Source organism: Phyllobates terribilis, unplaced genomic scaffold (genome assembly GCF_046119375.1).
Source record: "Phyllobates terribilis strain yellow unplaced genomic scaffold, ASM4611937v1 Scaffold_5__5_contigs__length_657084704, whole genome shotgun sequence".
Classification (NCBI taxonomy): Eukaryota; Metazoa; Chordata; class Amphibia; order Anura; family Dendrobatidae; genus Phyllobates; species Phyllobates terribilis.
Window position 1 is genome coordinate 496,656,005 of NW_027362765.1, and position 13,251 is coordinate 496,669,255.

The window sequence follows — 13,251 nt, forward strand, 5'->3', positions numbered from 1 at the left end:
CATCCACTGGTTCCCCCTGATCTAATCGAGAGCTAACCTCCTCGTAGAAGTCAATCAGGTTAGTTTGGCAGGAGCGATTCCTCATGAATCCATGTTGGTTCGGGGTTAATAGATTATTAGCATCAAGATGCTCCATGATTGCCTCATTAATAAAGCCTTCAAAAATTTTGCCCACAACGGACGTCAGACTCACCGGCCGATAGTTTCCGGCGTCACTTTTTGCTCCCTTTTTGAATATTGGCACTACATTCGCCTGTCGCCAATCAAGTGGTACAGACCCAGTCTCAACAGAGTCCTTAAATATAAGATATAACGGTCTGTCTATCACATTACTTAGTTCCCTTAGTACCCGTGGGTGTATGCCATCAGGTCCTGGTGATTTGTTTATTTTAATGTTACTGAGGCGTTTCTGTACCCCAGCTTGGGTTAGATTTGTCATACTTAGTGGAGGATTAAGCTTGTCACTTCTCATTTCGCCTGTTAGTTCTTTTTCCTTTGTGAAAGTTGACGAAAAAAATTTATTTAATAGATTAGCTTTATCCTCATCTTTCTCTATGATTTTGCCTTCATCACTTTTTATCGGTCCAATATTATCCGATTTAATCCTTTTACTATTTATATACGTAAAGAACAGTTTGGGATTTGATCTACTTTCCCTAGCAATACGTCTCTCTGTTTCCTCCTTCACTATTTTTATTTTTTTTTTGCAGGTTCTCGTTTTTTCCTTGTAACACATTAGTGCCTCCTTACTGTTTTCCTGTTTTAATCTCTTGAATGCCTCTTTTTTGCTATTTAACGCCCCTTTTACATTCTTATTCAACCATATTGGTTTCCTCTTATTTCTGGCCCTTTTATTCCCATACGGTATATATCTCTCGCACTGAGTATTCAGAATTATTTTGAAGGTTTCCCATTTACTATTAGTATTTCCTTGATTAAGAACTTTGTCCCAGTCTATAAGTTGAAGGCTTTCTTTCAGCTGATCAAACTTCGCCCTCCTAAAGTTTAATGTTTTAGTTGCTCCCTTATTGATAACCCTACTGAAGGGCATTTTGAAATTGATAATATTATGATCGCTATTACCTAGGTGCCCCCCTATCTGTACCTCAGTTATTCTATCAGGCCTATTAGTCAATATTAAGTCCAACACGGCCTTCCCTCTCGTTGGTTCCTGCACTAGTTGGGAGAGATAATTATCCTTGATATTTGTCAAGAACCTTTTTCCTTTCTGCGATCTACAGGTTTCTGTTTCCCAGTCAATATCCGGGTAGTTGAAGTCCCCCATTACAATCACTTCATTATGTTTTGCTACTTTGTCTATTTGTCCTAATAGCAGTTTCTCATTCTCCTCTGTTATATTGGGTGGCTTATAGCAGACCCCCAGTAATATTTTATTATTATTTTTTGTTCCCTCTATCTCTACCCACATGGGCTCGACCCCCTCTTCTCCCTCTCCTATATCTTCCCTTAGTCTGGGCTTTAGACATGACTTTACATATAAGCAGACTCCTCCGCCCTTCCCCTGTTTCCGGTCCCTTCTAAATAAACTATAATCTAATAAATTTACCGCCCAGTCGTAGCTATCGTCTAGCCAAGTCTCTGTTATACCTACGATGTCATACCTCTCCTCCGATATAAGCGCCCGCAGCTCATCCGCCTTATTGGTCAGGTTTCTTGCGTTGGTCAGCATGCAAGATAAAATTTTGGGGTTATTTAGCATCCTACTCTTCTCTAATGATCTAACTGTGCTATCCCCTCCCCCCTCTCCACCCTCATTATATTCACTTCTCCCCTTCCCCCTTGCTTGCCTCACATCCCACCTATTTCCTTGGTTCCCCCCCCCGTCTCTAGTTTAAATACTCCTCCAACCAATTAGCCATCTTCTTCCCCAGCACGGCTGCACCCTCCCCATTGAGGTGCAGCCCGTCCCTACGGTAGAGCCTGTAGCCGACCGCGAAGTCGGCCCAGTTCTCCATGAACCCAAACCCTTCTGCCTTACACCAACTCTTTAGCCACTTATTCACCTCCCTAACCTCCCGTTGGCGCTCCTGTGTGGCTCGCGGGATTGGTAGTATTTCTGAGAAAAGTACCTTGGAGGTCCTTGCCCTAAGCTTCCTACCTAGATCCCTGAAATCATTTTTAAGAACCCTCCATCTACCACTCACTTTGTCATTGGTGCCAATGTGGACCATGACCGCTGGGTCTTCGCCAGCCCCTCCCAGTAACCAGTCAACCCGATCCGCGATGTGCCGGACTCGAGCGCCAGGGAGGCAGCACACTGCTCGGCGATCCCGGTCTTTGTGACAGATTGCCCTGTCTGTCCCCCTAATAATAGAGTCACCCACTACCAGGACCTGTCTAGCCTGCCCTACACTTCCCCCCTCCCCCTCATTACTGGAGCATACACTCCCCCGGCGGTCAGAGGATCTGTCATGCTCCAATAATGCCGGTTCTGAACCAGCCTTCCTATACTTCTTCCCTCTATCCCTTCTAACTGTTACCCAGCTCCCTGCCTGTTCAGCCTGCACTTCCCCACTATGCTCCACCCCCAGTGTTGACCCATTGAGTGTCTGCTCGGTGAGCAGCAAACTCCGTTCCATGTTGTCGATGCTCCTCAGTACCGCTATCTGAGCTCTTAGATCCAGGATTTGGGCTTCCAAGTGCACGATATGCTCACATCTCTCGCAGCAGTATGGATCCCTGAGCGGTAGCACAGGGAATGCATACATTGCACAAGATGTACACTGCATGGCTCCGGCCAACATGGACGTCATTCTAAATATGGGGATACAGTCAGTATATATGTACAAGTACAAAACACAATTATTTATATATAGGTGTATGGACGGGGATCAATTAGGGATGTGCAAGTGTATCGATTAGATATCGGCGCAGGATCAGTTAAGTATGGACGGGGGATCAATTAAGTATCAATTAAGTATGGACGGGGGAATCAGCTGAGTGGGTCAGGTGGATTAATTAAGTATGGACGGTGTGTCAATTAACTATGGACTGGGATCAAAAAGTATGGACTGGGGAAATAATTAATTGTGGACTAGGGAATCAATCAATTAATTATGGACAGGGGGTTTAATTAAATAGGAAGGGGGTAAAGCAAATAAATAGGTATGGACGGTGGGTAACTAAGGACTGGGGATCAATAAGTATCAATAATATCAATAAATATGGACTGGGGAAATAATAAATTGTGGACTGGGGAATCAATCAATTAATTATGGACAGGGGTTAATTAAATATGGTGGGGGACAAGGCAAATAGATAGGGACTGGGGATGAGTAAAAGTGGACAAGGGGAAACTATTGAATAGGACAAGGGGGATCAATCGATTATGGGCTGGGGGGGTCAATCAGTTAAATGTGGTCAGGGGGATCACTTTAATATGGACGGGGGTGGTCGGGGATCAATTAAATGAGGACGGGGGGGTCAATTTAATGTGGTCAGAGGGACGGGGAATGGACGGGAGGTCAGAGGGACGGGGAATGGACGGGGGTGGTCGGGGATCAATTAAATGAGGACGGGGGGTCAATTTAATGTGGTCAGAGGGATCAGTTAAATATGGACGGGGGGTGTTCAGGGGAATCAATTTAAATATGGATGGGGGTGATCAATTAAATATGGACAGGGGGGTGATCAATTAAATATGGACTAGGGAATACTGTTATGTTCTGCTACCAGAGCTAAGGAAAGAGAGGAGATCTGTCCCTACGATAGAACTCAGCTTAATCCCTACGATGTAACAGGGAACCTGATCCTGCGATCAGACCTGCTAAAGTCCTAAGCTAGTCTGTACGGAGACCTATAGATGTGGGGAAGGAATCCCTACAAGTACTAAGGACTGGGAGGAATATGGGACACCTCCTAACAGAAATAGTAGCAGACAGACGAACAAACAAAATATATAGAACATAGAGGTCAGTAGACCAAGCAAACTAACAGAGCAAGACACAGAGCACAGGCTAGCTAGAAAGTAGATATACAATGAAGTCCAGCAAAGCCAGAAGGGCGGAGCAGGATTAAATAGGCCAACAAGGTCATGTGACCAGCAAAGGAAAAAAAACCTAAGAGCAAGGTTCTAACAGTACCCCCCCTTCTAAGAGGATCCTCCGGATCCCCTAGGACCAGGCTTATCAGGAAATCTCCTGTGAAACGCTCTGATAAGTCTGGACGCAGAAACATCATCCGACCTCACCCAAGAGTTATCCTCGGGACCGAAACCTTTCCAGGCCACAAGATACTGCAAACTACCTCTATACCGTCTAGAGTTAAGGATGCGAGAAATTTCATATTCCCCGTCCTCCACCACCGGAGGAACAGAGGCAGAGGCGTCACAATCCGATACAACAGCTTTTTTCAACAGAGAGACATGAAATACCGGATTAATTCTCCAGGAGGTAGGAACCTCCAACCTAACAGCAGATTGGTTTACAACCTGAAGCACCTTAAAGGGCCCTACAAACTTGGGACCCAATTTCTTTGAAGGAATCCTCAACCGCAGATTCCTAGAGGACAACCAAACCATGTCACCATTTCTGTTGGCCTCCTGAAGATTACCACGCACATCCGTCCAAACTCTCTCCAAATCACCGGAAAAATTCTCCTCCTCAGGCACGGCAGATCCCAACTTGGAGAACGACCCAAACGACGGATGTCTCCCAGAACAACAAAAAAAAGGCGAACAACCAGCAGAAGAAGATGTATGATTGTTCAGAGCAAATTCAGCAAGTGGCAGAAACTCAGACCACCCCTCCTGATTGTCTGCCACAAAACAACGCAAGAACTGCTCAACATCCTGGTTTTTCCTTTCTGTCTGGCCATTAGATTCAGGATGATATCCGGACGAGAACGACAAATGAACTCCCAACCTATCACAAAAGGCACGCCAAAAACGAGCCACGAACTGAGGACCCCTATCAGAAACAATGTCAGTAGGAACGCCATGAAGTCTGACAATTTCCTTGACAAAGGCCTTAGCGAGAGTTTTAGCGCAGGGCAGTTTGACGAAAGGAACCAAGTGACACATCTTGCTAAAACGGTCCAAGACCACCCAGATGACAGTAAAACCCTCAGAGGGGGGAAGGTCAGTTATAAAGTCCATAGCCAAATGTGTCCAAGGAGCACTGGGAACCTCCAAAGGACAAAGCAACCCCGCAGCAGGAGTATGCAAGGACTTAGATCTAGCACATATAGTACATTGACGCACCCACTTAATGACTTCCTTCTGCCATCCAGGCCACCAAAAACTGCGACCCACCAGTCTCTTGGTCTCAGAGATTCCGGGATGACCTGCCAACCGAGATTCGTGACACTCAACAAACAAATCTCTCCTAAAGGTCCCAGGCACAAACAACCTCCCATGAGGAGTGTTAGAAGGGGCATTCTCCTGTGCTTTAAGAATCTCATTTTCCAAAACGGAGTCCAAAGCAGCTATCACAACACCTTCTTGTAAAATGTTCTCCTCTTTCTCAGCACCGACTATGGGAGAAAAACTGCGAGACAAGGCATCCGCCTTAACATTCTTAGTACCAGGGATGTAAGTAACGGAGAAATTAAACCGCGAGAAAAACAGTGCCCACCTAGCCTGACGGGCATTCAGGCGCTTGGCAGCATCAAGATATATCAGATTTTTATGATCCGTAAGAACATGAACGGGAATTTCCGCACCTTCCAAGAAGTGGCGCCAGTGTTCAAATGCGAGTTTAATAGCCAATAATTCCCGATTACCAATATCGTAATTCAGTTCAGTCTCCGAAAATTTTTTTGAAAAAAAGGCACAGGGATGTAATCCATCCCCGTTATCCTGAGACAATACTGCGCCAACCCCCACAGAGGAAGCATCAACCTCAACCAAAAACGGCCTAGTAACATCAGGCTGCATAAGGATGGGAGCAGAGGTGAACCTCTCCTTGAGATACACAAAAGCTTCAATGGCCTCAGAAGACCACTGAACCGCATCAGCACCTTTCCTGGTGAGATCAGTCAGAGGTTTGACAATACTAGAAAAATTTTTTATGAATTTTCTATAGTAATTGGCGAAACCCAAAAACCTCTGTATCGATTTCAAACCAATAGGCCTAGGCTATTCCTGCACAGCCTGAACCTTAACCGGATCCATCTCAAAACCTTTGCTGGAGATAATGTAGCCCAAAAAACTAATTCTCTGTACAGCGAACTCACATTTCTCCAGCTTAGCAAAAAGCGAATTGTCCATTAATAACTGTAATACCTCACGCACGCTCCGCCAATGAGACTCCAGATCCGGCGAATAAATCAAAATGTCATCCAAATACACAACCACATTTTTACCGATCAAAGGTCTAAGGATGTCATTAATCAGATTCTGAAAAAATGCAGGAGCATTAGTAAGACCAAAAGGCATAACCAGATTCTCAAAATGACCCACAGGAGTGTTAAAAGCAGTCTTCCATTCGTCACCCTCCTTCATGCGCAACAGATTGTATGCCCCCTTAAGGTCAATTTTAGAGAACCACTTGGCCCCCATTAACTGGTTAAACAGATCAGGAATCAATGGCAGTGGGTAAGGATTGCGTACAGTAATTTTGTTAATCTCACGAAAATCCAGACAAGGACGTAAACCGCCGTCCTTTTTTTTTACAAAAAAAATTCCAACCGCCACAGGAGACTTAGAGGGCCTAATGTGACCGGCGGCCAAACTTGTCTGTATGTATTCCTCCAAAGCCTTCCTCTCAGGAATAGTAAGGTTAAATAAACGACTTTTAGGAAGAGTCGCTCCAGGGACAAATTCAATAGAACAATCATAGTCTCTATGGGGAGGCAAAACCTGCGATTCCTTCTCAGAAAAAACTCTCCAAAAATCCTGAATAGGAACAGGCAATTCTCCCCTATCCAAAGCTGCAATACGCCCGTTACAACACTTGTCATAACATTTATGGCTCCAGGATTTAATTTCACTGGTAGACCAATCCAGTACAGGATTGTGAAATTTTAACCAGGGCAATCCCAATATTACTGGAGAAGGCAAGTTATTCAACACTACCAAATCCAATTTCTCATGGTGAACACCATTAATAGTGAGAGGAAATTCACAGACCTTGAGAGTAATATTCTTCAAAGGGGAACCATCCACCGAAACCACAGCAATGGGGGATGATAAAGGTTCGGGTTTTAAATTGAGTCTTTCCACGAATCCCCCATCAATTACATTCAGAGTAGACCCGCAATCAACAAACACCCGAAATTCCATTTATTTTTTCTGAGCAATCGTGGAAGCAGCTAAAAATATACCCTTGGAATTTAAACAGGCAATACGGGCGTGACTGACCATTTTTTTTTCTTTCTTCATACGAAGCTCACAGCCTTTAATCAAATGACCAGATTTTCCGCAATAGAAACACAAGCCTTCAGAAAATCGACGGTCTTTTTCTTGAGAGCGAGGTGCCACCGATCCAATCTCCATCGGTTCACCACTGTTAGTACACACATTCTCATAACCAGAAACTGACATAGCAGAGGATTTGCTCTCATTAACCCTTGCACGCAGTCTTCTATCCACCCGTATAGCTAATTGCATAGCCTGTTGCAAATCTTCAGGTGTAGGATAAGCAATTAGCAGGTCTTTAACCCTTTCACTGAGCCCAGCAAGAAATAGACTTTTCAGAGCAGAATCGTTCCACCCTGTTTGAGTAGACCAACGACGGAAATGAGTACAATATTTTTCCACATTACCTGATCCTTGTTTTAAACGTCTCAACTCAGTCTCAGCTGATGCGACACGGTCAGGATCATCATATAATAGTCCCAAAGCAGAAAAAAAACTATCCACTGATCTGAAGCATGTATCACTAGGTTGCAAAGAAAAGGCCCACTCCTGAGGCTCTTTGCGCAAAAGTGACATTATGAACCCTACGTGCTGGGATTCATCCCCAGAGGACTTAGGTCTCAAATGAAAATACAATAAGCAAGCATTTTTGAATGAAAAAAATTCTCGGTGTTCACCAAAAAATAAATCCGGCAAACATACCTTAGGCTCCAAGAAATGTGCTCCAGGACAGCTACTCACGTGCTGACGGAGCTCGGCCACCTCCAGAGAGAGTCCCTGCAGGCGATGAGCCAAATCCTGAACCGACACCATGATGGAACAGAAAAATCTTTCCTTAGAGAATTTGCTGGCTGGACTTACTGTTATGTTCTGCTACCAGAGCTAAGGAAAGAGAGGAGATCTGTCCCTACGATAGAACTCAGCTTAATCCCTACGATGTAACAGGGAACCTGATCCTGCGATCAGACCTGCTAAAGTCCTAAGCTAGTCTGTACGGAGACCTATAGATGTGGGGAAGGAATCCCTACAAGTATTAAGGACTGGGAGGAATATGGGACACCTCCTAACAGAAATAGTAGCAGACAGACGAACAAACAAAATATATAGAACATAGAGGTCAGTAGACCAAGCAAACTAACAGAGCAAGACACAGAGCACAGGCTAGCTAGAAAGTAGATATACAATGAAGTCTAGCAAAGCCAGAAGGGCGGAGCAGGATTAAATAGGCCAACAAGGTCATGTGACCAGCAAAGGAAAAAAAACCTAAGAGCAAGGTTCTAACAAATACAATACAATTACAATAAATATGGACTGGGGAATACAATACAATTACAATACAGATACAAATACAATACAGTACAGTACACACTTGGGTTCAGTAGGGCCGCTTATCGTGGCCTCCTGCCCCTCACTCACCTCCTCTAGGGACGCTGCACGCTATCACAGCGCGCTCGTCCCTCCGGTCGCCTCTTACCGGTTCTCCTGATCACCTCCTGGTCACCACCACCTGGCACCCTCCGCCGGCCGGCACTGCACGCTGTCATACGGGATAAAAAAGAGATGGCCTTTGTTGTTTTGGGTAATAAGATGGACCTTGCAGAATACATGTAATACATTTCCTATATAATAACTTGCATTTATTACTCTAACAAAAAAAATAATTCTGAACAATTAAATCTTGTAAGTTTATTAAAGGTCTGTTAGCCAAAACTGACTGTATAAACTTAGCACATAGGCTTGTAGGGGATATAGATCTTATAAAAATTGTATCCGTAGGCATGGTTAAGGGGCTCAGTGCATCATTTTACCCATAACCATATATGCTTATTAGGGTGCTCAGTGCACCCTTGGTGTGGCCAAGAGGTTCAGTGCACCATTCTACCCTCCGGTTTCTCATGTCTTGCATCTCTCACTGGTGATTGATAGCGCTGGCTGGCCTGAGATTTCTCTACAGTGATCACTCCAAGCAAGTCAATGCTATCAATCACCAGTGAAGGAGGCAGGACATGGAAAACCAGAGGGCAGAAGGGTGCATTGAGCACCCTGATTAGCATACAAGGTTACACTTTAGTGTTCTAATCTCTGCCTCCATTCTGAAGAAACATACAGGCTATTTCTCCTACAAGGCTTTGTGCTTGTAAGGGTCGCAAGGGTTACGGTGTAGAGCTGTAACCCCAGGCACCAGTGATTTGGGTTTCTCTGAGTGTGTGAATGTTAGTTCATTCAGATGGTCTGCATTCAGGCTGCATACACTCAGATGGTGCAGGAAACCCTGGTGTGTTACAATAACAAGGAAAAAAAGCAGTCCTTTTTATAAAAATAAAACAGTCTTTATAGATGAAACTGGTGTAACGTATGTAAAAAAGATAGTATGCACAAAATGTATTAATCAACTCTACAGCTGTCTTACAGAGAGGCACAGACATATTAATTACACACGGCGGGACTTCACTGTAAATGACATTTCAGCAATATAACTTGCCTGACTAGAATACTATATTCCTTTTACCTGTCCCTCACTAACCACAGCCCTTCCCAGTGATTCCCTTGCCCAAGGCTGGAAATTCCAGAATTTATTCACTATAACTCCCAAATCTAACCTACAAGTTGCCTTCTCTTCAGCCCCATTTTGCCTATGATATCTCAGGGTTACCTACTAACCCACAGCTATATGTCCTTGCCAAATCTACTGCAGCTGAGCTCTCTTTCTGTCTCTAATCCACGTTACCACACAGGGTCTAGGGCAGTGATGCACAACTCCAGTCCTCAAGGGCTCCTAACAGGGCATGGTTTCAGGATTTCCTTAGGGTTGCACAAGGTGTTGGAATCAATTAAGCTATCACCTGTGCAATACTAAGAAAATCCTGAAAACATTCACTGTTGGTGGCCCTTCAGGACTGGAGTTATCCATCCCTGCCCTAGACCCTGTGTGGTAGTGTGGATTAGAGACAGAAAGAGAGCTCATCTGCAGTAGATACGGCAAGGACATATAGCTGTGGAGTTGTGCACCCCTGGTCTAGGGTGTTCCGGAGATATTATTCTGCCATTTGTTCAAGTTATTTTGCTATCTCTGTTCTGCTTCTTCCTTTCACACACTCCTCACTGGGGCTACAAATCTCACTTTCTCTGATTTCTCACACTCAATAAAAACCAAGAACTAACTTCCCCTACTTTCCTTGCAACTCCTACCTCCATCTGGGCTGTCCAGCTGCTAACTCTTTTTCTCCCATCTGTCTAATCTACTACATCTTTACTTGAGGACATTTCATTAAATTCAGCATAAAACAGTGTTCAACAATAATACATTTTATAATATGACATAAAAGTCTTTAGGGAGGGTAGCAGACAACTTTTACCACCTTTACACAGCTTATGTAATAATTGTCGTCAATCTAGGACTTGTAAAACATAAAAAAGCACACATGGCAAAATATTTTTCAACTTTCTCATCTCTGTTGTATTCCTCCTGCCAGAGCTGGAAGCTCCTTCCAAGTATAGATTGACTTGGGCTCCTTGCGCCACCAAAATATTGTTAGGGGGTCTGTGGTGGAGCTAAGGTTAGAAATGAGCCCCAGTTCTACGTTCCCCCATGGTTGTATACCTTGTTTTGGCCCCGGATGACTCAACTCCTGGTGCCGCCTCACTTCTTCGGAGTGGTTGAGATGGAAGAAGTAGTCCAAATCTGTAATCTTATGTGATACAATGCAATCTGAATGCCAGTCCTGATTGTCGGGTGTCAGTCTCATCTTCCCATTCTTCATGATCCACTTCCATACTAGGGTGGGACACCACAATTGTATACCACCTCCGGGGTCCCCACACATTTAGAAATTCCACCATCTACCTAGGTCGTAGCTTATGATAGGAATATTTCATGGATCTTCTATTGACATAAATGTCCATCTTGGTGTGACTTTCTCTAATCAATCTGTATCCCTTTTCTTTATAGAAACTGATCACTTTGTCACAGGTTAGTTCTTTGTGGTCACTGCATGTGAGCCAGCCATCCACTCTTTGGCGAAATTCTCCACAAACTTTATCTCATCCACTACTTTAGCAAGCAACTGTCCAATCAGATCTTATACCATTTTTTATGAGAAAGCCACTCCCTCTTCCCTAGTCCCATCAAGCATATTGGTTTGGCGATTTTCATCTCTGGCCGTTATGATGTTTTTGAGAGTTATAGGAGATTTGTAGAGACTTTGGCCTCGCAGTAAACCCAGGGCGACTTCTCTTGCTTGGGTCTTTCCCCTTCCTCAGATGATGTCAGATTTGCAGCAAATTATGTCATCTTCAGGTTGTCCAGTTCCTCCATTTCTGGCTTCCAGCACCTACGCAACGCTTTGAACTTCCACCATGGTTCTAGTTCCCTACCTCTCTGTTCCTGATACCACTAGTCCATGATTTCTGAAAGTTGGCCACATCCTCTTCTGGAGGAGAGCAGAATGCTATCACTCTCCTCACTCGGTTCAGACCACTCTTGTGTTCTACCGAGTTCCTCTCCGTTTGGATCACCAGAAATTTGTGCATTCATGACTTGATCTTTTGGTAAGGCTCCATCAGTCATGCTGTGTCACATATTGACTAGGGACGGTGGGAACCTGATCCCTTGAACTATGGGGCGCCTTAGTCTATCACTGTCACACGGATTACCCTGGAAGGTGAAGACACTGGGGACAGGTAACTTGCTATGCTCTTATCTTAAACATTAACTGTTCCCTCCCCCACCCAGGGAGGTGTGTGGCTGAATTGTATATGATTTCACTGACCAGACAGACCATTATACTCACAAAACAGCATAGTGGAACACAGTGGAGGGATAGGTAGGAGAAAACAAATAGGAGATGATGAGGATAAGCATGCAAACCATCTCCTGAAAAACTCTCCAACCACCTACTCCAAAACACTAAATTTATCCTACAACAACTAACCAGGAAGTATAACGATCAGTGGCAATTCCCAAGTGTCGGTGGTGAGCCTTGTGACAGAGTCACTGGTGGGGTATACGAGGGAAAGTATGTGTCACTCAGGTTGCTCTCCTGTGTGAACTGAGACCTACTGAATTTATACCAGCATGTTATATGCTGGGGGTTAACTCTTGTAAAGGGTGTGGTTTTATGTGAATGACATAGAGATGGGAGGGACATCATTCACCACACCTCCCCTCAAGGTGTGGCTGAGCATGGTTTAAATGTTCAGTCCTGTTATTTTTCTGTGTGGTGGTCTGGAGAGGCAAGGTCTCCAGACTGGGAAAGCACAGAGTTATGATGTTTCTTATTACTTTGCGGCACAGATCAGATAATACAAATAACCTTCCTGAAGGGCAGGAGGCAGGGGCGTCCCCCTGAGCCTCCAACACCTCAATCTCCAGTTCAGGAAACAGTGCCAAAATGACTACCCCTTTCGGGACAGGGTTCTCATGGTCACCACTTCCAGGGAAGCTCCAGAACAAAGCATCAGCCTTGACATTTTTGACCCCTGGATGAAAAGTAACAACAAAATTGAACCTGGTAAAAAACAGGGACCATCGGCCTTGCCTAGGGTTGAGACGTTTAGCTGACTGGAGATATGACAGGTTCTTATGGTCAGTAATAACAGTAACAAGATGGACAGCCCCCTCCAACCAATGTCGTCATTTTGATTGCCAAAAGTTCCCTATCAACCACGTCATAATTTCTCTGAGCCGAAGACAATTTTTTTAGAAAAGAAGGTGCACGGACACCATTTACCAGGGGATGGACCCTGAGACAACACAGCCCCAACGCCGACAGCCGACGCATCAACCTCCACAATAAAGGGTTGGGAAACATCGGGTTGATTGAGTATAGGTGCAGTGACAAAATGATTCTTTAAGGAAGAAAAAGCCTGGAGGGAAGCATCCGACCATTTAGAAAAATCAGACCCCTTCTTAGTAATGTCAGTAAGTGGTATCA